Consider the following 24186-nt stretch of genomic DNA (forward strand, 5'->3'; position numbering starts at 1 on the left):
TGGACACATGGGGTCCTTAGCCACTCATTGAGGATTTTCTTCCCACAACCTGGTGGGATGGTTAAAATCCTGGTTGCCTTTGAGGCGTGGGGGGATCCGGTGGGTGCGTCTTGGCACCGAGACCCTGTTTTTTTTTCCCCTTCTCAGTCAATGAGGGTAGATTGAATGAAGAGATAGATACAGGTTGCCTGTACGGTTAATTTCTATCCGTTTTTTACAGTATAAATACAAGAAAGTGTTGATTTTCCCCCAGGAAACGTCAAAGACAAGGATAAGGACAGGCATATTTATTTAAAAGATAACCTGCACTTGGGATGCAATCCATTGGCTTCTGTGCACATGTAATAACCATGTAATGAGTATGTAATGAGCATGTAACAACCAGTCCCTCTGACATGTGTGATGCGTGTGGGCTTTGTGGCTAACTGATGCTTAAATAACACTGGTTTACCAATTCAACTCTTATGTATTACAATTTGACGGTGAATACCACATGTTTCCAATTCGGTCCTCAAGCACCTTCCAGTCCTGCGACTGTTAGCTCCAACTCCAATCTCGCTCACCGGACGCAATTAAGGGTCACACACTGATACTTATTTGAATCAGGACACTGAGGACGCAAGGTCCGGGGTGGGAAACCGTCATGAATCCTCCCTGAGCTCCCACTATTTATATTGGTTTTCATGTTTTATTTTCATCCGGTCATTTCCTCGTGCCATGTCACTCACCTCCAGGTCGTTTCAGATCCGCCCACTCCCTTTTGCTTTGCTGTCACTCCCTTCCCCTCACCTGGTTTCCCCCCGTCTGCAGCTCATTCCCTCATTGGTCTCGCAGTTTAAATACCGGTCCACTCCCCTTGGTTCTCTGCCAGACTGTCTCTTGCATCACGCTGAGCTTTCCAACACCACCACCTGTTTCCTGTACCTTCCGTCTGAACCTTTGCTTGTTCCATGGACCCTAATTCTCTGCTTGATTTCCTGGACCATGATTCTCTACCTGATCCCCTGGACTCTGATTCTCTGCCTGTTCCCTGCCGGATAAGTCTGCCTTCTCTGACTGATCTCCTGGTTTTGACCCCTGCCTGTTTTTTGGAATAAACCTTGTGGACTTTGACTTCCTACCTGACTGTTTTTGTGTCGTGCTGATGGATTCTCATCCGTCACTAAGCGTATTGATTTTGGACAAACTGTTTGAGATTACTTTGGGTGTGGAGTCATTGGCTAAGCCCATAGAGCCAACGGGATGGTTTTATTTGGTTCTGGGCATCCCTGAAGACGCCTTTTTCTCCAGGTGTTTATTCCCAAAACAGCGATTCATCCCAAACTCCCGGCTGTTTGCTTAGCTTATCACCACTGATGCCGGATTCCAACCTGATGTTTATATAGTGTTAGGGGCGGGGCCATCGTCATCGAGTCATAATTTAGCCCCCCCCAAAAAAATCCGGACCACAAAAATTTTGATAAACAGTTTCACGGTTTAACTCCACAATTCAGTACTACATTGTTCACAGTCTTTTCACATTTTTTTCAGCAATTGCTTTCTAACATGTATATTGTGTTTCGAAACAAATCACTGATTTCACTTGACAGGGACTTTAACGGCGGCCCCATTTGGTGAGGGAGGTATCAGGGGACTCAGGACTCAAGTTTAGGTCGTTATTGGTGTTTGGTGTGTGGAGCTCTGACATGAAATTTTCTTCTATCTCTTCCTTTTCTGCTTGTAACCCAATCCCAGCACAGAAGAATGTATGAATGCCATTCACGTTTACTTCAGCAAAAGGGATCAAATGAGCAATTCGATCAAATTGGCGGAGGTACTTCAGATTTCCCCCCGCCTGGACCGGTCAAGTAAGTGGCAGGATGTTCGGAAACAGGAATGCAGGAAAGCATTGGATATTATTGTTATTATTTTATGGTTCTGTGTTTCACAAGCCTCGTAGGTGCCAGGAATGACGGGACGTCATTTGTTGTTGAAACTTTCTGCACTGTCAAAGGATTATGCTCCTCCCACGTGGAAGTGCTAAAGCAAGGGCTTATAGCTTCTGCAATCGAGCTCGGGTCAAATTTTGTCTTGCATTGCGTCTTGCTGAAGCCAACTGGACGGTTTTTTTTTTTAAAAGATAGGACTCTTTCAGTGATGTTGCCGGGGTTTGTTTTCAGTCTAGCGGTGGTGTCCCTCTCAATCGGGGCGTTCCTGAATCAATCACCGGTGTCATTGGTGGACATGTTGCCCGCGGCCGGCCAGCAGTGTATTGGCTTGCTTGGACAGGGGGAAGCTCCGTTTTGTTGAGATGCTGTGGGCGGTGAAACCGAAACTTAATAAGCCACTGGATCGGTTCCAAAAAAATACATTTTTGAAAATCATTAGCCCAAATGCGCAGCCCGAATTGCCTTTTAGGTTGCTGTCTTTTGCCGAATTCCGAGGAGCGTCCCAGCGGGGGACGTGGAAGCTCATCCCAGGACTGAAGCGATGTCAGAGCTGTCTGATAACATTATGCTGACGGCCCCGGATCTTCACGATGCAAAGTTTCACTTGCAAACGATTAAGTAAGAACTGGCATGATAGTGGGAAGCACACCACCGCAAACGCAAACCGGTGTTTTGAATGTGCCGGGGAAAAAAAGGATCAAAAAGCAAATCAGCGAATTGCTGATGATGAATATATAACACGGAATAGGGAAATCATGTCGATTTTCTTTGTTCCAGAGAGGCCTGTGACAGTAATCCTGGGAGCAGCAGCCGATGTGTAGGTGTTCGCCGGAAGCACGCTGAGATAAGTCTGCCTATGTTGAATCCTGAGACCTAGAAACAGTTCACGACTGCATAAATCGTCTGCAACTGGTCTGAAACTAGCTCCAGACGGATTTAACCCTCTATTGCCCATTCAATGCCCCGTTAAAAATGTTCATGTTATTTTTGTCCGTTTCTCATTGTCTGCTGGCTAATTTTATTTTCAAATGCTGTATTTTTGAGACTTTCCATTGAGACTCGACGTTCCACCTGCGACTTGTTAGCCCAAATTAAGATTTCTGCGTAATTCAAGTCTGAAGCCCGGCCCCTGGTGTGTCCCTACAAAGAGACACTCCGCTTCCAGTCTTCGATTGACCTGGATACATTAGGGATATGTTTTTTTCCAAATATCACCTTTAACTCTCACTAAAACCGGTATAATCAGTAATAGCTCAGCTTGACAAGAGGAAGGATGCCAGCATCAGCATGGGATCATTTTGACTTACTTGAGTAGGCCTGTTATAGCTTGGATATCTCCACGGATTACAAAACGCTCAGTTTGGCAGATGCACTCCCCATTCTCATCCTTATATCATCTGCAGAATATGTTAATTCATTGGGTATATTTATCATCATGGATTACCATGCCTAGAATTATACATATACAATACAACGTGCATTTCAATTCAGAGATTGAATCAAATATTATGTCACAGGGTTGCTAGTGTCATACAATCCTGAGTATTGAAGCAAATGGAAGACTGATGTTTAAAAATCCTTTACATCTCCCTCTTTAAGATAAATTCAGACAACTATAAATATTAGATGAGGGCTGCAAATCAAGCTAAACGGCACTTCCCAATTTGGGTCAGGGATTCCATACTGAATGCGCAAACCTTAATTGTACTATTTAACTACATAACTTGGTTCCTTGACCTGATAGATTTCTCATTCCACCCACCATCCACCCATCTCCATGAGAGCTAAAACCACTTAAAATGTACAAATGACAAAAATGAAGATATATGTATTCAGTGCTTTATGGCTGTCCTCCTCACTGGTTTAATGATTCCAACAAAGATACTAATACACCTGCTCCACTCATGTATTCAATTGTAATTTGAGAAACTATTGCACATAAAAGCTAGGTTTGAAAAACAAGCGAGGAAGGAAACTAGCCCAGGATGCAATTACGTATAAGACAGGACAATCTTACTCCAAAAACAGTATTCGCAATTTCAGCCTGCATTAGAGGCTTTCTATGGATAGGCTGGGTCTACTCGTTTCATACGGGTCAGTGACAGGGGCGCACAGGATTCAAAGAGATCAGAGGCTTAGCCCAAAGGGAGACTCAATTTCTTTGGTGGGTGTGTGTGTGTGTGTGTGTGTGGGGGGGGGGGGGGGGGGGGGTGACTGAGAGATGTAACGCACGGTGCTTTTTTGTTCTGATCGCTCTCTCTCTGTGCCCCCCTCCGGATGGCACCCCAGGCCCGAGGCAGCCTCCTATGTTGCCTATAGCAAGTGACAAGACCTTTAACCAGTGCTCTCTCTCTCTCTCTCTCTCTCTCTCTCTCTCCCTCTCTCTCTTCCTCCCACATAATGCTGCCTGTGAAGTAGTGTGAGGTAGATCTGCCACTTGAATGACACTCAAAGGACTCAAAGGGCACTTGCATTTTGGATCAACGACATCATATTATTTTCGACAGCTTTAATGACAGATGGATCGATCTTTTATTTTTCCTATTTTTACATAAAAAAACAAATGATCCAGGCTGTTTGAGCATTTAGCATTTGGGGCTGAAGCCCTGGCCCTGACGACACTGGTCAGTGATGCAGACAACAGTTTTAGTTAAAGCGGCAGTTCATCCATCCGTCCATGTTGGGTGGATACGCTACAGATCCCAGGCCGAATCGAATGAAATTTCGACTTTTTTTTTTTTTTTTTGTCTGTGTTTACCTTCATCTTCTATGACTCTTTTTTTTTTATCAAAAGCATCTCTTCTTCTGAACGATTAAGTTTTTTTCTTGGTCACTTGAGGTATTGGTAAGAGTAGATATTCTTTCATCTGAGGGTGCAGTTCTTTTTTTTTTGTGAATGTTTGTCCATGTCGACAGTTTATTGACAACACCCCCCCCCCCCCTGCCAATCATTGAAACACCATATGGAGGAGCACATACAGTACATGATGCAAATACATCAAATGTCTGTTTCTTATAAAGTGCCAACTGAGAAAAATATCGGACATGGAATTTATTTGAACAAAATACTAATCACGGATTACCACTTTCAAGGACTTCACTTTGCAACGTCACTATGAACCAAATCCAAAAATCGGATCGAGACGCGTTTTCTGGAATCGAATTGGTTATTGACGAGTAGATTTTGTTTCTGTTGTCTGATTGGTCAACCCCCCCCCCCCCCCCCCAAAAAAAGCAAAGAAATAAAATAAATAAAAAAAGGGATTCGCCCCTCCCATGCAAGTCTGCAGCAGCGGTCCGAACTTGCCGTGGAGAGCCGCCGTGTGAGGGATGCTGCTACTTCACTGAGGATACGCTCACTTTGCGCCGCAGGAGCAGCAGCTGCACCAGCGTTATTTGGGGATTTTTATTTTTTTTATTTTTTTCTTTGGAATTCATTTTTTCCTTTCTTCCCCCAACTGTCACTAGACGAGCCGTCGGAGGGTTGTGTGTTTTTTGTGTGTTGTTTTTTTTTGGCCGTGCATTTCACGGGCGCCGTCACACGCGTGAGGATCTTTGGACGGACCCGGGCTGAGACGCTCTTTATGAGGCGCGTCTCTGGGGAACGCGCCGCTTCCCGTGAAGAGAGCAGTGTTCGGGGAATGACAACAACGGTGAGTTTTGTTTTGTTTTGGGTTTTTTTTTGCGCGACGGATCATTCATTTCGTCGCGGGTGACAGATCCACGGTGTCACAAGTGATAACTAATGGGGGGGGGGGGGGGGGGGTTGTGGTGAGCCGGTCCAGACGCGCTGTTTCAGGGTTTTTTGGGTTTTTTTTTTTTTTTTTGCGCAGCGTCTTGTGGAAACTTGGCTTCGCGTCCCCGATCATCCCCGCAGAGGCTCAGCGGACGGGGAGCGTCCATCACATTATTCATCCACACTAAACAAATCGTCCAGTGACGACCTGCCCCGATTTGAAATGGAGTTCAAACTAAAGGGGGCAGCTGCACATGAACCTCAGACTCAACGTCAGCCTTCGTTTAGATTGACAGTCTGAGAGGTGAATAAAGTATGCTATGCTTGCATTCAAATCATATATAATAACATTAACAATAATTATAATTATAATAATAACCTTTCAACTCGAATTATTGTATATTAATATATGGCGATCACATGGTAATAATAAAATGCAAACAAGCAAGATGCATTAAATAAAAAAAGTAAATGTCACACCCAAGGGTCAAGAGTACCACCACCACCACCACCAATAAGACATACCAACTACAATGAGATAGGTTGTAGTTCAGTTAAATGCCCCTTACTTTGCTTATCCTTCACAAAAAGCTAATTGGAGCTTGTGAAAACGTTTTTTTTTGTTGTTATTTTCCAAACGATGTGTTTTTCCGGGAGTCTTCACAATCCCTCGAGTGAGCCGGTTTGTCTCCCTGTGGATGTGCTTTGTATTTGGGAACTGTGAAAGTGGAAAGATGAAGAGGCGGCAGCAGCAGCAGCAGCAGCAAGAAGATGCTTTTTGTTCCCACCTCCCTCCTCCTTTCCTTAACAAGGGTTAAATACGAAACATTTAATTGGGGATTAAACACAACAGGATTGCTCTGAAAGAGTGATAATGGACTGTCGAGATAGAGAGAGGGGAGAGGGGAAAAGGGGGAAAGTGTGTGAGAGAGACAGAGGGTGTGGGGGGTGAGGGAGCGGAGACGGAGAGAAAGAGAGAGGGAAAAGCAAGAGGGAGAGAGAGACGTGTGAAGAGAGAGAGAGAGAGAGAGAGAGAGAGTCTCTATTTATCTATTGATAGGTCTGTCAGCTATTTAAACGCCAGAAAATGTGAAGGTACAATGGAAGGGGGAGAGAGAGAGAGAGAGAGAGAGAGAGAGAGAGAGAGAGAGAGAGAGAGAGAGAGAGAGAGAGAGAGAGAGAACTGTGAGCGAGCCCTGTGTGTGTGCCCTGTGTGTGTGTGTTTCCTCTGGCATTGTAATGAAGCCTCTGCAATCCCGGAGCCATCATACGCGCACACACACACACACACACACACACACACACACACTGCTGCTTATTTGGTGAACACTGCTCCAACCAGAATACAGCAGTATATAATCGTGTAGCTCCCATTCATTGGAATAGTAACTCATATATTCTCATATTTCTATGGGTTTTTCTTCACCCAGTTACAGCCCAGATCACGCCGCCTCATTCCCAGTTTCAGATGACTTTATTAACCCCCAGGGGCGGAGATTCAGATGAAATCTTAACATATCGGATGACTAGAACGGCGTTTTTCAGCCACTCGTTTGCTCTAGTTTCCACATTCCAAATTTTCCAATAAACTGGTGGATTTATTGGTGGAATTGATGATGGAAATGTGGTTGTGTGTTGCGAGATCAAAATTGCAAGGCTGCACTGATTCGTCAGTACAAGCCAGATTAGCAGCTCTGTTTTTCAAATTTGACACTGAGAACTACCGTAGGCCGCTATCGCAGGCCGTAGAAATAATGAAACCTTGCGACATTTTGGACATTTGAACGGCATAGTTGTGTGACGTGGGATTTAAAAGTTAACTCAAAAAATTGTATCCAATCTCTTTGACCTTTCACAGCAATGTTCTTGTGTTTGGCTGCTAGTATGCTGGTAAAATTGGTATCAGAAAAGTATAGTTTAGATGTCAGCATATGGGTTTTGAACATTTTGAATAATACCAAGTCCTTTAGGGATCGCAAGTAGATTACATTGAAGGAATCCTTTTCTAATTCTCTGGTCCTGTGCCAGCCAGCTCACCCGTGCTCTCCATCACCAATGGATTTAATAATGAACATGTACAGTTTGTGTATGAAAGACCAGGTGTATTTTGAAAGCCCATGTTTGTTGTGATGTGTATTTAATGTTTCTGCGTATACTTATGGTTCAAAAGAGCAGATGAGAATGTAATTCCTTTATACATTCTCAACTCCAATGGTGAAAAATCCCGGCCGGGTGGATTATGAATAAGTAATGTTGTGTCCCGCTCTTGACAGTGATAGTTATGGTGCCATTGAACAAGGCACTTAATTCCTATCATCGCAGCACCGGTGGGTGTTTGGTGGGAAGTATCAGCCACAGTGAAATAAATCAAAACTGTGGAAGTTTTGCTTTTATTATTAATGCCCGATATTCATATGTTGTACTTGCAATTTTGATTATCCCCTGTACCACAGCAAAACGGCATATGTTACCTATGTATGTTTGTGTGTGTATATACAGTATATCCTCAGAATATACTTAGAGGTAAAGATATAAACTACAGGTTAATTGTATGGTGCCGAGTATAGAGCTACGTTATTTACACTAACATATTACAATAATTGCTACTGCAATTATGAGAAAAGATATAATGTTTAATGCCTCTTACCCATTGAACTTAACTTCCCTGCAATTTCATGGCATGCGTGTCGTCGTTTACAAGGCTTTTTTGCAATCTCATATTTAATTGCAAGGATATTTTGTCCCGATAACCCTCATAAATCAGTCGCTCTCCGGCTGCAGCCGCAGTAAAAAGGCCAATCCCTCCCTCACATTTACTACAGCGCCTGTCAGCCTGTCATGGGCTTTGTGGATTGTTTCTTGTGATTATTCGTATTCCCTTTTATCACAAAGAACTAGAACGAGAAGATGTAAGCCGTCATACCGTCGCGTTGAAGCTGGCCGGGATTTTTGGCGAAGACAAATCAGATCGATAATCGATCGTGGCAGATGTTATTTAAGCCTATGATTAGGAAAACAATATTCAAAGAACAGTGACCGCGGAGAGATAATGGAGGGCTGGCGGTGACGTCTCTAATAGCAGAAGGGTGCCGTTGTGGTATTGTCGTTTTCTGTCGGCCGATTGTCTTATGTCCACAACGGTGCAGATTTATTGTGTTATTTACGACGTGTAACAGAAGCACAGTATACGGGCTTGTCCAAATGGATTTTCTACTGCTTGCAATGAAATATGATTTGATGTTCTTTATTTGCCACAATAGGCAAACTATGTTTGTTACATATTTGTTGCGGCAAAAATCTATCCACAGAAATTAGATATGAGATAAATTATTTGTGAACAAAATAAAGGAAACTATATTCTTAAAAACTGGAAAGGTTCACGAGGGGTTAGGCCTGGCGCAAAGTAAATTGGAGATGATCTGCTGATCTAAATATGTATTTCTCTCCTCATGTGAAAAGGATATAGTGTCTCTTTTAACATTCTAAGAACAGAACTAGCTCAGATGACATTATTATCACGAGGCAACTGAGATGTAGACTAATCTCAGTCTATTTGAAGTGATATCCGCAGCGCTTACATAATCATTTACCCTTCTGATCGAAATCCTTGTTCTTAGCAAAGATGGTGTTTCATATCGGGAAGAAGTTAACCACCTAAGAAATCTGGAGTTTTGCTGAGAAAGTGTTCTTTTTTTCTTCCTTTGACTCCACACATCAGTTGTTCCCACTTGGTTTTTCTCCCCGAAATAAGCAGTGACAGGATATCTAATACCAAGCCACTTCTCATAAAGACAAATCCCCGGGGGGGAATTTGCAATTCAGATTGGTCAGAATTCAAGCTGCTATTATTAACTGCCATTTTCTGCATAATTTAACACAATATACATTTAAAACACTTATTAAAAAGTCTCAGGTTTAACATTTCCTATCATAAAATTAGGGATGCTCTGATGCAGTTATTCGGTCCCATACACCTGAACACATGTACTCTTACTCATAGAAATGCGTACAAGCCCAAACTCACTGACAGTTGTATGCCGCACCCCAATGTTAAAACAGAAATGTGAAAAAAATGAAAAAGTAAACGCAGTGTCTTCCAGATCAGCGACTTCACCGTCGTGGCATCTGAATGTTGTAGCTTTAGCGATTCGCTTCTGAAAGTGAGTGTTGTGTTGTCGTGCTTTCTCTCAAAAAGACTTAGTATGTGCACCATCTAGTAAAAATGGAAAAATGCGATTACTCTATACGTTGAATAAATACTGACGTCGAAACCGAGTACTCATGCCCATTCCTAATGTCAGAAAAAAAGTCAGAATATTGCCATTATCACAATATAATTCTTTTTACATTTGTCCGTAATAAATAGCACATTTTAATCTTGTCTGATAACGGTTAATCATCGGTTAGCGAGCGTCGGCTATCAGTCAGAATTTGTTTTTCTAAATTAGCATCGCTGTTTCTAACTTAAGAATGTCGTTTTTCCTCTAAAGAGAAATTCAATTGAACCTTTGAACAGAGCTGAGGACAAACAACTTGGACATAGGCCTGTTTCTCCATCCAAACAAGGGTCTGTTCCATTTCCTGACATCAACTCTGCTCCTTTCACCCCATATGAATTCTGTCTTACTATTAATACCACTCTTCATCCTTTACTCACTCATGCATTCATGTTAGTGTATCAATTTAGATGACGATTGTCACTGAACCGAAATGCTAGGCCCTCGTCATCATCCGATTTCATCTTTAGGTATCCACTGAGGACATTTTCTTTTGTAAAAGTGAATCCCCACCCCAACCACCTTATTCCAGGAAGGGGTGGATTCCCCAATAACATATGGGACTGACAAACGTTAAGCAGGATAAATGCACTGAGTCTTGTGGCTGACTGGTTCTTGGTTGCCCAGAAGGAGAAGAAGCTGAGAAATAAATGGTTCTGCCAATGAAACATGGCCATCGGAGGCTGTTCCCCCCCCAACATCAAAGAAAGAGGCTCCAACTCAGCATAAATTATGTGGCATGAACAAGTGCTATGTTGTTGTTTGTTTGTTTGTCTTTAGTCTAGTGCCGCCACATAGAAATTACAATGAAATACCTGACGAGATGAATGAGGATATGTCTAATTTCACATCAATAACAGTAAATAGGATAGTCATATGCAGTGGTGAATAATTTGCTAAGTGTTTGCTAAGTTTTTGTGGACTATTTTTCTTAGTAGAAGCTCATAAACTAGGTACTAGGCAATTATTATTTTAATTGATTTAGTAGCCGCGCAATAAGCGGGATAAGGCGCAGCCAGCTGGTCATTATCACAAAATAACCCCAACAGGGTGGTCAGGACCCTGACGCAACATTATCCCTTACATATAAACCTTAACGGGAGATTTTTTTTCCAACATGGGTATGGTGGCTGAAAATGAAGTGCTATTAACTGAGCAGTATTCTTGGAACCTGTTCAATAACTTAAGCTTGTTGTGTAAATAATATCATTATAACAGGCACTATAATATCCTTATACGTGGAGCCGTGCCCGTCCCCGCTCATAGAAAAGAACCCATCAGCAGTGACTGCTTATGCAATGTGGATGGATATTTATGAAGATGCAGGTGGCACGGACCCACTGGTAGCAATATGAGAGCTGTAAAGGCAAGTGGATGGAGTGTGTTTTATAGAGTTTTTATGGCACCTTGCTCTGACAGCACATAGATGGCTGCTGGTTTGTGAGCAGCCATTAGGGCAGGGGGAGAAGACAGAACAGTCCATCACAGACCGCAACCTGTCCTCTAGGCGGGAACACGGACAGTCGCTTCCATTTAAGAAAGCATTCTATAACTGATGCCGCAACGTAGAAAGTAATTTGTGTGTCCCGGGGAAACTGGAAAAGATAATTTGTGAAGATAATTGTAAAAGTTGACGTGCTGAAATGAAGAACAATGCACTGTCTCACTCTGCATCTGGTGATGGGTTCATCTCGAGCTAAAATCAAAGTTGCGTGTCTTTTAGATCCAACTTTAGGAATTGGTTTTTCCCTTGGACAGTAGATGTACCAATTCCCAACACTAAGTATACGTCGATGCAGAGCACCATCCCGATCCGTTACTGAGCGGCATCGACTCATGAGTTTGGTGTCTTTAGAACTTAACCATTGACGTATAAAAAATGAGACAATGATTATTGTTCCTCCATTTCATTGTTCAAAAGGGAGCAAATACGTTTTTACTGTCTGATATGGCTGTTGGTATTCCATTTTAGCCTGGTATCAGATCCAGGTTTGATACCAGTATGGGTGTTGCTCCATCGCCCCAGTGCCTCTTCAATCTCCTCACGTCTCTTCCTGGCTGTGAGCAGGTGAAAGCATCCAGTGGTCGTCAGCTGCACAGCCTGGCCTCCGATGATGATAGGGCTGGTCTAGTTATTCATGAAGGGACCTACCACCACCACCACCACCTCCCCTCGGGGGGTCTCTGTGGAATAGTGAGCATCATCAGTGGTAAATCGCTTTGAGGAAACTACATCTTCCACAGCCACACTATCCGCCCTCCAATTTATGACTCCGTGTGTCCGACGGGCGGCGGCGATGTTACTGGCAAGGGTTATAAGCATTTTCATGGCCCCGGCTCCCATTTATTTCTGTAATAAATTCTGAAATATATGGAACAAGTGCAGCACTCTAATGTCTGTAAGGTGGTTTGGGTGTTGTTTGTGCCGTGTTCTGTGTGTACAACGGCAGCCATGATGCCAAACCTCTGCTACCACCTCTGCTCGGCATAACAGCGGATAAAATGCAAAAACTTACAGAATTCCCTCAGCTTGATCAAAGACCCTTTAGCTGCTTGACCCTTCCCCCTCGGAAAGTCTATCAAGGTCCCACATCCTCATTTGCAAAACCAAGTGGGCATATTAAAGGCCGTGGTAAAGGAACAGTTTGCCTTTTTTAAAAGGGTTTTACTGACCCTTCCTCGCAGGTTCCCACCCCCGCATGTGATGTGCATCCATGTATTGATCACAAAGTGCTTAGCCTTGCTGAACTGTAAACATTAGAGTGAAAAGGAGGTGTCTGGACGTCTTGGACTGTTTCAAGCACTTCACTTCAAGCAGCAAGTCCCACCTTTTCAGCTTTTTTTTCGCTAGTCTTTGGCCTCCTTGCTGGCCCATTAAGTCTCAGACTATAATCACATTGATTGGCCACTACACATAGTCCACCAGCCAAGATCACATTTCTGTCTCCACTCATGGCGCCTGCCAGAGGCCAATTTAATTCCAATTAGACAGGGAGATAAACTATGTGCTGTCACCGGCTGGACTTGGAATTATTTCCTACACTTTGTGCGGCATATCAGTTTCACAATAAGCGAACGTGGATTGTTTCCTATAATTCACCAGGCGTAGGGGGTAAATATTGTAGATATTTTCCGTGAAGAAAATGTGGCGAAAATGTGACCTTGACTTTTTCTCTTGCATCCTTGCCCCTCCGCATGCTAATGCTAAGCGTAAAGAACTTCCATTAATCTTTGGTTTACGGTTTAAGGCTCCACTGGCACACACTGTAGATGTCAGGCTTTGCCGGCAACGGGAACTGCAAAGACACTGATGAAACTACCTGAAACGGACAGCAGGAAGCAAACTGTGAAAGTCCTGGGTTGCAGACGTAAATTGATCCTTCCTGATTCGTCTGATTCGTCTTTTTGGGATCCCATTGCGCGACTTCCCTTACGACACTCAAGGCGAAGCGCCAACTGCTCCTCTGTAAAGATATCTACAACCCCCCCCTTCCACTTCCTCCCCTCATTTGTGCACTTTCCAAACGTATTTAGATCAAAGTGACAGAGCTACATGGATCCTCTATGCCAAATGAAGATATCCAGTGCACAGTCTGACGCAAGGGCAGAAGTAACCCATCCTCTTCCATTTACTGCGTTTTTATTTTATTTGAAGTACCTTACGTAGACAGCGGCCATTGAAGGAAACCATGGCCTTGATTAAGGGGATTCCGATTTGATTCCATAAAAAAGTGCTCCTTCCGAAGTTTCAATCAATGATGAATGATGAACTTTCTGCAGACTACTTACTCCATTCGCTTTGTACAGTATGTTTTCTGTTTTTATTGTCATGTGATTGTCATGTGTCGATTAAGGGGTAAACTCTACATCCTAGGTGTCCCATCCCCAGGTTTTTTTATGTTCTTTCTGGTATGTAGTGAATTTCTGAGGGCCAGAGTGCCAGCAAATGGCCCTTTGTGTGTAGGTTTGCAGACTGTAAGTGTAAGTAGTTCATTTTTTTTGTAAGAATTGTTGACATTAGATCTAAGATTATCGCATAGTTATTTCATGTTTTGGTACAGCTGAACAAATCACTTCAACCTACGCTCATTTTAGGGGTTGCACATACTGGAAAAATCTAAATTCCTTCAAAATTCAATAATTGCCCTTGTATTGGAGCAAGATGTAGGAATGTGAAAATTGAAAGGCGAAACTACTGTCATCTACTAAAATCAGAAAGATTCACAAAAAGGCTTGGATAAAACAATACAGTACATTCTAAGGACATGCTCATTGCTTAGGAATCAATCAATGTCGATAAAGATCCACTGCAATATGAAAAAACGATGTAAAGCCAATAAATACAATGGGAAAAGTTCTATTCAATTTTGGGCAACCAGTGCCGAAATACAAGGGCTGTAATGCAAATTTTCGATTATTCGTTGTCGGGGGCTGTGCGGGGGGGCACTAGTGTGTATGGAACAAAACTATGCATAATGCAGACGCTTTCTCCGTGACTCTTTCCCCGATCACCCCCTCTGCATGCGTAGTTCACAGAAAATATTCTTAGTGAGTCTATAAGTTGTTCCTCCGTGTCCTGTCCCCACACTGTTTTTAGTTGTGTATTCAGAGGAACGGGCAGGGGGGAAATTCACACATATAAAAATCTAGTTATGATTCCCCTTATTTCTAATTCCTCATTCAAATGTTATCCCTGTGGATTTTGTAAGCTTCTATCTGTTTTATACTGTTATTGTAATAAACACTGACTGGCGAAAAAACGACTGCTCGACTTGAAGACTCTCAGTTGACTGACGGGTTTCCGACCAATGATTCGGCTCCTCGAACTTCAGGGGGCTGCCCTACGAAATTCATACTATTGTAGATTGTGTAATTGTGGGAGCCCAGCCCGCCTCAGGGACTCCAGCACAGCACCCACATGCTGCATATGCCGCTCCCAGGTGTCGCTGTGAATAATAACGTCATCGAGGTAGGCCGCGACATATGCTACATGCGGACACAGAACGCGGTCCATGAGTCTTTGAAAGGTGGGTGGGACACCGAATAACCCAAACGGAAGTGTGCGAAAGTGGCATAAGCCAAACGGTGTGGAGAACGCCAACTTTTCCTTGGACTCCTGAGACAAGGGAATTTGCCAGTAGCCCTTGGTTAAATCCAGTGTCCCGAAAAAACAAGCCGTACCTGACCGGTCGAGAAGTTCATTGACCCGGGGCACCGGGTAGGCGTCGAACTTTGACACCGCATTCACCCTTCAGTAGTCCAAGCAAAACCGGACTGATCCCATTGGGCTTACCCGCCAGCACGATGGCACTAGACCAGTCACTCGTGGACTCCTCTATTACACCCATGTCCAGTATGGCCACTAATTCCGCCTGCACGAGCTTGCGTTTCTGTTCGGGGAGGCGATGATCGGCCGCTTTTTGAACCTCCGGCCCCAACTCATCCCGCTCAATGACCGGCGTAACCAGAGCCACGGACGCCCCCTCCCTCCATTCTTTTAAGAGGTTTAGGGGATAAATCTGTGTCGCCCCCTGCCTGTCAGACCGTTCGACCTCATAATCGATCTTGCTAACCCACCGTGTGACCACAAAAGGCCCTTGCCACTTTGCGAGCAATTTAAAGCTGGATGTAGGGAGCAACACTAACACCTTGTCTCCTGGTGCAAATTGTTGGAGTCGAGCCCCCCGGTCGTATAAGAGGCGCTGACGTTCTTGAGCCCGGTGCAAATTCTCCCGTGATAACGGCCGAATCAGTGTGTCTAACTTTGCTCTAAGGTCCATAACATGGACCTTCCTCCCAGTTTTCTTTAATTAGGTCTAGCAACCCCCGGGGTCTCCTGCCAAAGAGGAGTTCATAAGGAGAAAATCCTGTGAAGGCCTGGGGAACCTCCCACACCGTAAACAACAGGGGGTCCAACCACTTGTCCCGAATACGGCTATCGTCGTGAACGATCTTTCAAATCATTTTTTTCAGGGTTTTATTAAACCGCTCCACCAGTCAGTCTGGGGATGGTAAACCCTGGTCCGAATTGAGCGGACACCCAGTAACTCGTAAAGTTCCCGAAGTGTACGTGACATGAAGGTAGTGCCCTGGTTGGTCAGGATTTCCTTTGGAATCCCGACTCGGGAGATGACCTGAAACAGCGCCTGCGCCACACTTTTGGCCATAATACTGCGCAGGGGCACTGCTTCCGGGTGCCGGGTTGCATAATCCACTAGGACTAACACAAAACGACACCCACAGGCACTGCGGTCTAACGGCCTGATGAGGTCCATACAGAGTCTTTCGAAGGGGACCTCGACTAGGGGGAGGGGCCTCAACGGCACTCTTGGCGTAGCCGGAGGGTTGCCTAACTGGCACTGAAGACACGCGGCGCACCATTTACGCACATCTGCCCAAATGCCCAGCCAATAGAAGCGGGCCATTGTCAGCTGTCGTGTTTTCTCGTGACCGAGGTGACTCGCCATCGGGTTATGGTGAGCCGCCTGGAAGAGCATTTCCCGGCGGCCCTTCGGCACCAACAACTGGGTTATCTCCTCTCCTGTCTAATTGTCATGGCTCACTTGATATAACCTGTCCCTAATCACCGAAAAATATAAAAGTACCCTATGCTTTTTTCCTTGTGACGAATTTCACGCTGGACGATCGGATACGTGTGAATAACCCCATGCACACAACAAACCTCCACCTGTGACGCCTCCACCAAAGCCCTGGGATGAAGCAGACGTTGCTGGACCATCGTCTGCCAACAGCCCGAGGCCAGCAAAGCCTGATGTCTATCCCCTTGTAGCCTTACCGATTCTTGGTAGGCTCCTTTCCGACCGGGGGAGGGATCCGGCGGGCTGCGACCCGGACCACCTGGACCAGTTCCATCTGAGGACGGTCGTGGCAGTTGTAGCCGGGCCGCCCGCAGTGTCCGCACCCCTGCCAAGATGTCTGCGCAGCTGCCTGATTTCCCGCGGCAGCATCGCCATGGGAGCTGAGGGGGGACAGAGATGGGAAAGAGGAGAGAGCGTCCCACGGCACCACAGAACCTGGCCAATCCCGCGTAGGTCCTGGGATCGGACGTAACGCCCCACCAGACATTGTCCTCTGGGGCATCGGGACGGGCTGGGGACCCGGCAAATCCCGCATGGGTCCTGGGGTCGGACGAAGCGCCACCCCTGACATTGTCCTCCGGGGCACAGTGACGGGCTGGGGACCCGACGAATCCCGCGTTTGTACTGGGGACGGACGTACAGCCCCCCCTGACTTTGTCCTCCCGGGTACCGCAACGGGCTGGGGACCTGGGGAATCCTGCGTGAGTCCGCGGATCTGGACCTCTGGCCGGCTCCCGGCCGGTGACGGCGGGCCGGCGGCCGGTCACGGCGTGGTCCAGGGAGGACAGGCCCCAGCTGGCAGCGGAGGTACTCCCGCTCTTCACTCCAGTTCAGCAAGGCGTTTCGCAGCCCACGGATCGACTGCTGGGAGCCTTTTACCCAGCGCCTTGCCCCTCCCGGGTCCCTGCTCATGCGCCACTTGTGGGAGTCTCTAACCACAGTTAAGGGTCCAGGGTGGGAGTCTTTCTGGCCGTTGTGTGCCAGCATGACTTGAGTTTTATTGTCCATTTCAGTCTATGGCACGCAGGCCATAATTATATATATATATATATATATATTTATATATACTGTACATATATATATATCTGAGGATCTATTATAAAATGGTGGATAATAGCCCTCTCAGGCGCAGGAGCAATGGCATTCTGCTCCTAATCTGCTCACGAGCCCGTGCGTCGATCTCCACTGTAAGGCAAACAAGACATTAATGGAAAAACTCCCTGCTAAGAGTTGGGCCGATTCGAGGCAGCTTGGTGACCGCGGGAAAAGGGAACCGTGCTGTCATCTGCAGCTGGTGCTTGACCACGCCCCTTTGTCCACCACAGTAATGTAATGGTAAATAGTGAATCTTTTCAATTATATTTTATATGTTTTGTATAGTGTTTGGTACTGGCCTCCAGGGTTCAAAATGTGGGTTTGGGAAAATAATACCATATCAGCGAGATTTGTGTAATGTAATGTACAGAACAAAGACAATTTAACTCCACTTTTGTGGACTCCCCAGACGTTGAGTTTACTCTATTGCCGTGGAGTATGTTCCGTCTCGTGTCAGTCAACAGCTCCGGCTGGATGGGGGGGTTTCGGAATAAAGAGACAACCAAAGATGGAGACAACAAAGTGAGAGGATGATGGATGCATTTCTATCAGCCCTGATCTGTGGAATTAGAGAAGCTTGACGTGCTGTAGCTCACATTGCCGTAGCAATTTCAAACTTTTCCCTTTTTATTTTTCCCAGGGATGTAACATTTCTATACTAACTCTCCCTTTCTCAAACCAGTGAAATCTGAATATTTTGTATCATCAAGGTGCTTACAGCGCAGGCTGGCGTCGCTGTCACACTCCGCCGGGCCGGATGGATCTTTATCGCGACGCTTTTCATGTGAAAGTGTTTACAAAGGCGTCGTTGAATACTGATCAGTCCATTTAGGCTGCATACCAGAAAATCAATTAAAGCTTAAATTTTGGCGGCGTGACAAACGTCTGTTTTCCGTCGGGTGGAGTAGTGGCTATACTTTTGTGTTTGTGTCTTAATCTAAATCGCTGCTTGTACTGCGGTGGTTTGCAGTAAGGATGTTGAGAATGTTGTTATCTGCATTTTCAAAGTTTTGAATGAAATTAAATGCTGTTTCTCATCTGATCCCTGCTGGCATCTTTTTCATATGAATATTAATCCAAAATAGTTTACAAAATACTTTCTTAAATCATGTCTTAAAGTTGGATGGAAATTGAAAGTGATATTTTCCACCATCACTCATAAGTTTTCTCTCTTCACTTTGTAAAAAGAACTGGTGTATAAAAGGTAGACATTTTATTTGTTTTATTATAATTTTGTTAATTTTTACTATTTTAAGCGAGCGCCCCCTAGTTTCGTCGATGAAAATCGATCTTGTCTTCAGATTCATGTGATCACATACAGCCAATCGGAGCACAGCCTGTCGTTAGGAAGCCACGCCCATATTAGGAAGCCAAGTTAACACCAGGAAGCCCCGCCCACCCATTGAACCGAGCATGCTTTCCATAAACCTTTTCAACATTGACTGTCATGGGTAAAACAATAAAAAACATCATGGTTTAGTCATTAACGAAAGGTTTTTACACACATAAAAACACTCATTTGTGACCCACAGCAGCAAAACCCGCTATCTCGCGCATTTCTAAAATTGCCGGGAGCAGACAAATAAGTTGAAAAAACCTTTCTTGAAGGAAAATTCGATTTTTCAGGATTCGTGTTCCTTTGTGGTTTTTTTTTATCTCTCAACATATTTTCAGAACCGAGTTTGATTTACAAATAGTTGCAAAATGTTGAACCGTGGAGTTAAATATTCCCGTTAGATTACATGGGGAAACATAGTTCACTTACCGAGACGCTGAACAGCGCTGAACAACGTCGATCGATTGTTTCCTTTAACGCGAGCGTCCAGGTGAAGATCATTCCTCCATATTCCATGTGATGTGAAGTAACAATGTGAAACCGTTTTGATACAATTCAACCTTTAAATTGTACTACTTTCACACACAATGAGCCATTGTTGTGAAACGGCGGATTCTTAGAAGAAGAAACATTTGCTTCACGCACCTATGTCACTTCCGTATACAGACAGTTAAAGCGCAGCACAGGGGTGCTTTGGTTTCACTTGTCTGTGAAAACTTTCCTCTCCGTATCGTTATGGATTATGTGAATCTGGTGGCGGAAGCTCTGAATCATATCTCGGGCCTTAATCTGACCAGTGCGATAGATCCAAGTCAGTGTAAGCAGCTAGTTCTGGACTATATTATCCGCGACGAGAGTCTGTTCTTGACAGTGACGCTGAGAACGACAGTGCTGCTGAAAACTACAGCGATTCTGAATCTGATACCTGCGTAATCCCCGACTTGGAGAACATTTCAAACGGCGGATTTCAACATGAATGGGACGATGAAACACATATTTTTCAGGAAGTACCGGAAGAGACCGACGACACGCCCGTTGTTGTTACAACGGAAGAAGTTGATGAAGTAATGAAGTTTGTTGAGGCTGGTGATACAAATTATGACCGAGTAGCAATGGACAAGATTCTCAAGTTTACCTGCAAATGCGGCCAGGGGCGAAAAGAAAAGGGCAGGCTTGACCGGGAATCGTGCACAGAAAAACTGGATCCTGAGTTTATCTATAGATCATGCTAAATGATTGAAGCCTTAACAATTTATTAAACAGACATGTTTATCATGGGGCAGCTATTCTGCAATGGGCAACGCATATTTGGCATGCGCACATTTATGTATAAAATGACACACCGAGGTTGATATACAGAGACTTATATTGTTAATAGACTGTACATTTTGTTGTGTTGTCCGCACTTTTAAACTCTTAAATAATTCCTCTTTTATAAAACATGTATATTCTTAGTGTTAACTAAAAGCTTTTTTTAAAACAAAAGATGTTTTCGATCACGCTGTTCAACATTCCCTCAAAACACAACAACATTGCAGAGATTGCCCCATTCAGCAAGGTGTCAAGTCCCCTTTCAACAGGCCATGCGGCAGTGTTAGTCCTCCAACCCTATTTGCATTCTGGGAGCTGGCTGAATGAAGCCAAGTGTGGGGGAAACTTTTGAGGTGATTATCTCAGAATCACAGTTTGCCACACCCTTGTCATTAACAAGTCATAGCTTAAAAAAAGATTTGCTTGATTTGCACAAGTGACATCTTGTTTTGAAACTCTGATTCTTCAAACTCAAATGCCGGCAAATTACCCTAAAGTACACAGTGCTTTTAAGTTAACTGTTTGACAGTCACAGACAGTCATAATGTCACCGATATGTAGCATTTTCCATAGACAAAGCACTATGGTGTCGTGTTTTTTGCAATTAAATGCCGGGTTTTCTCTCAGGGTGCTATTTCCAAAAATAAGAAATGGATATAACAGTAACACTGGAAATGCAATAACTGGGAGGCCTCATGAACACAACATAAACCAGTATGCTCCATGCACTGTTAGATTGTTAGTGTTGGTGCCGTTGCCCAGAAAGCCTTTAGACATTTAGGCTCATCATAAAACGGCTGCATTTCTACTTGGTTTGGCCATGTTCAATTTTGAAGTGAAGAAACCCCAAGCGAGTAGCCATTTGGGCTCAAGCAAAGATGAGCTTTGTAAAAGCCTGGCCAGATTGTCCATTAGCTAATCATTTCATGGTTTATCTCGCTTATGTGGCTTTGTTACGCTTTTCCCATTCAAATTCACACTTGTTAGGGCTTATCAAAGGAATTTCTCGAGATGCCGTATCGCTGTACCATCTCTGTATGAAAAAAAAAAAAATGTTGCAAGCATTTGCATTACAAAACAGACCTCACAGCCACGGAGGCATTTGTCGACACAAATCCCCCTGTATCACAGCCGTGTTGTGGAAAACCATTAAAGCACTCTTAGGCTTATTTAACTTCTGGACCCTCGTTGCTTTGGGGGCAAAATTCTAATTTAAGTCGAGAAAAATTGGAGAATGAAGAACGGCAATATGTTGATGTCATTTTCACATTGCTAGTCGTGGATTAGTGTTACAGGAATTGCCGGCGGTTAAAAGCGTTGGGGTACGCCTTATTACTGAAGCACAGTGCTAGTTTAAGGGAGCGCGGGCCGCCTATTCCATCCTCCCGATTCAGCAGGAAAACATTCGGACACAGCTATATGCGGAGTTAGGATAAGGTAAGGATAAGGATAATGAGCACAGACTTGACACGTTTGCTAAAAAAGCTCCCAAAGTACAGACTGGCTTCTCTGTTTCATAGTGTAGTTTCACCCAAAATGCCCTGATGTACTGTACAAGGAGTTAACATGGCTCAACATCTGCAAGGAGATCAACAATGATGGACTAATCGACCAGTTACGTTAAAACCCAAGGCTGTAAACGAGCGGGAGGGTGAATCAACGGCATATGTTCGGGACATTTTGTGCCCGTACCGTCAGCTGTTCGCCGATTACGGTGCGATGACTTGGCGAGGCGTGGGGTGTGTTTTTTAAGAGCGCGAGGCGCCCGGGTGGCTTGGCTGCGGGCAGGACATCGGGCAGGAATGGTGCCTTGTCGGCCGTGGCTCTGAGGGGATGTGACCCACTGTGTCTGGCAGGGTTTGGGAGCGCGACAATCTGCCGCTCCCATGGACATTACTGTTGTACTGTTGCGCTCAGGAAATAACACATAGCACAGCTAAACTTTGTCTCCACGGAAAAAAAATTATAATTAGTGGTCACGAGTATAATAGTGAAAGTGGGTTGGATTCGTTTTTTTTTTCTGTGGCAGCAGCAGGGATGAAGGCAGTGCGGGGTTGTACAGTGGGCAAAAAAGGCGGCATCAGGAATCGAGTTTGTGTTTTTATACCTTCCGTGTGTCTTTTATTTCAAATTGAAGAAGTCAGCGCTCTGTAATGTCTGCTTCCTTTCTCTTTTCCTCAATTTTGCCCTTAATATTGGACAAGCTTTGGCATCGGCAGGCTGTCTGACCCTTTCACTGCGAGTGGGAGCGGGAGTGGGAAGGATGCGAGCACAAAGTGTCGGAAGAAAACGGATGCAGCATCCGCAGTGGAACCCACTGGTTTCTGGGAAGACGATTTGAAGCCTCGAGTTGGGGCTTACGCCCGTTGCGGGAAACGGAGCCAGAAGTTTCTAAATTTGGGCAGCGGGGGCGGAGTCTTGGTGTGCTGTGGGGGGAGGGAGGGAGAGAGAGAGAGAGAGAGAGAGAGAGAGAGAGAGAGAGAGAGAGAGAGAGAGAGAGAGAGAAGCCTTTCAAGCCTTAATACCCTCTTCACGGAACAATTCGTTTTGAAATAGCGAACGCGCCTATTAGCAGAAGTAAACAATATCGAGACCAGAAAATCTTGTGGAGATATTTATTGACTTTGTATTTCTGGCAAGAATTTCCATCTCTTTCCATTCATTCACGTTCAGACGGACGCCAGCATGTAGTGAACATTAGTGGAACTGCAGTTCAAGGCACTTCAGAATTTCCCCGTTTCTCTGTTTAAATTCACCGCTTTGGAAATGTTTCGGCGAATAGACTTTTCTCCTGTTGAGAGAGAGTTAAGGGGCATAACTTTCCAAACCCCCGTCGTCATTCCGTCACCTTCACTCCCTTCGATGGCTCCTGCCCTTGACCTTCACCCCGTTCACCCCATGACTCGCTCTCCTCCGTCTCCGGGTGCCAATTTTGTGACCTCTCACCCTCACCTTCACCCACTCTCCTGCTCTCACTCTGTTCTTCTCTGTTTGTCCTCCCCACTTTCCTTTTGCTTTTCTTTTCTCATTTTCTCTCCAGCGTCCTCCCTCTTCAAAATTGAGCTTTATGTGGGATTTTAACAATGGGTGCCCCCCCCCCCCCCCCCCCCCGTCCTCCTGCTCCAAGGAGGAAAAGGTCCAGTTTTACCGCCCTATAGGAAATGGCCAGTCTTTCAGTCATTCTTTTGTTGGTTTCTTTTGTGTGAATCAATTTTGGTCAAATTTTTGCCGATTCCCGTCAAGTGGACAAAAAACACTCAGGAGCCCCCGACAACAAATCACCTATTTTGAATGCACACCAAAATAATTAAAAACAAACACCAACAAAAAGGCTGATATCTAGCTATTCTAGGTGCATCCAACTGGGGGAACATCGATAAAGAGGTGGATTATCGATTCTGGATGAATTAGGTAATTTGGAACGGGTTCCAATTCGCAGTATATTCTCAATTACCACGCTCCGCTCAGTTCTGATGGTGTTTTCATAATGGGACGCTCGTCAGGTCAAAGACAACTTTCTACATGCACAGTTCAAGAGAGAACACATGCATGGGAGAAATTGCAAATACTTTTTGAATTAATATAAGAGTTGACAATAATATACTGTACTTGAGTGCTGAGATGGCTCGGATGTGGGTAATATGCTCATAGGCAACTCTATTACTCATCTTGCCACGTCAAACAATAATCTACCACTTGTACCATGACAATGCTCCGTTTGAAAGAATATATGCGCTTAGCTCTAAATGAAATCAATGCTGTTTGTTCCTATCAGTATAGTGTTTCATGCCTGTCATCTCACCCTCATCTGGTGAAAAACCGCTTCTGTGCCGAGGTGTGGCGGCGCCATTGTTTTCCTATTAAATCTGGTTTCCCCCTTCAAATTTTTAAATGCTGTGACCTT

General features: G+C 44.6%; 1 protein-coding gene across 1 annotated transcript in view; it reads left to right on the top strand.

Annotated features, from left to right (window-relative positions):
- Positions 1 to 5564: 5564 nt before the first annotated feature.
- ptprfa (protein tyrosine phosphatase receptor type Fa) overlaps positions 5565 to 24186 on the top strand; it is a 196385-nt gene continuing 177763 nt past the window's right edge. The window contains exon 1 of the mRNA XM_080017516.1: positions 5565 to 5581. The gene's annotated coding sequence lies outside the window, so the exon portion shown is untranslated. The remainder of the gene's footprint in view (positions 5582 to 24186) is intronic.

Source organism: Zeus faber (assembly GCF_960531495.2).
Source record: "Zeus faber genome assembly, chromosome: 1".
NCBI lineage: Eukaryota > Metazoa > Chordata > Actinopteri > Zeiformes > Zeidae > Zeus > Zeus faber.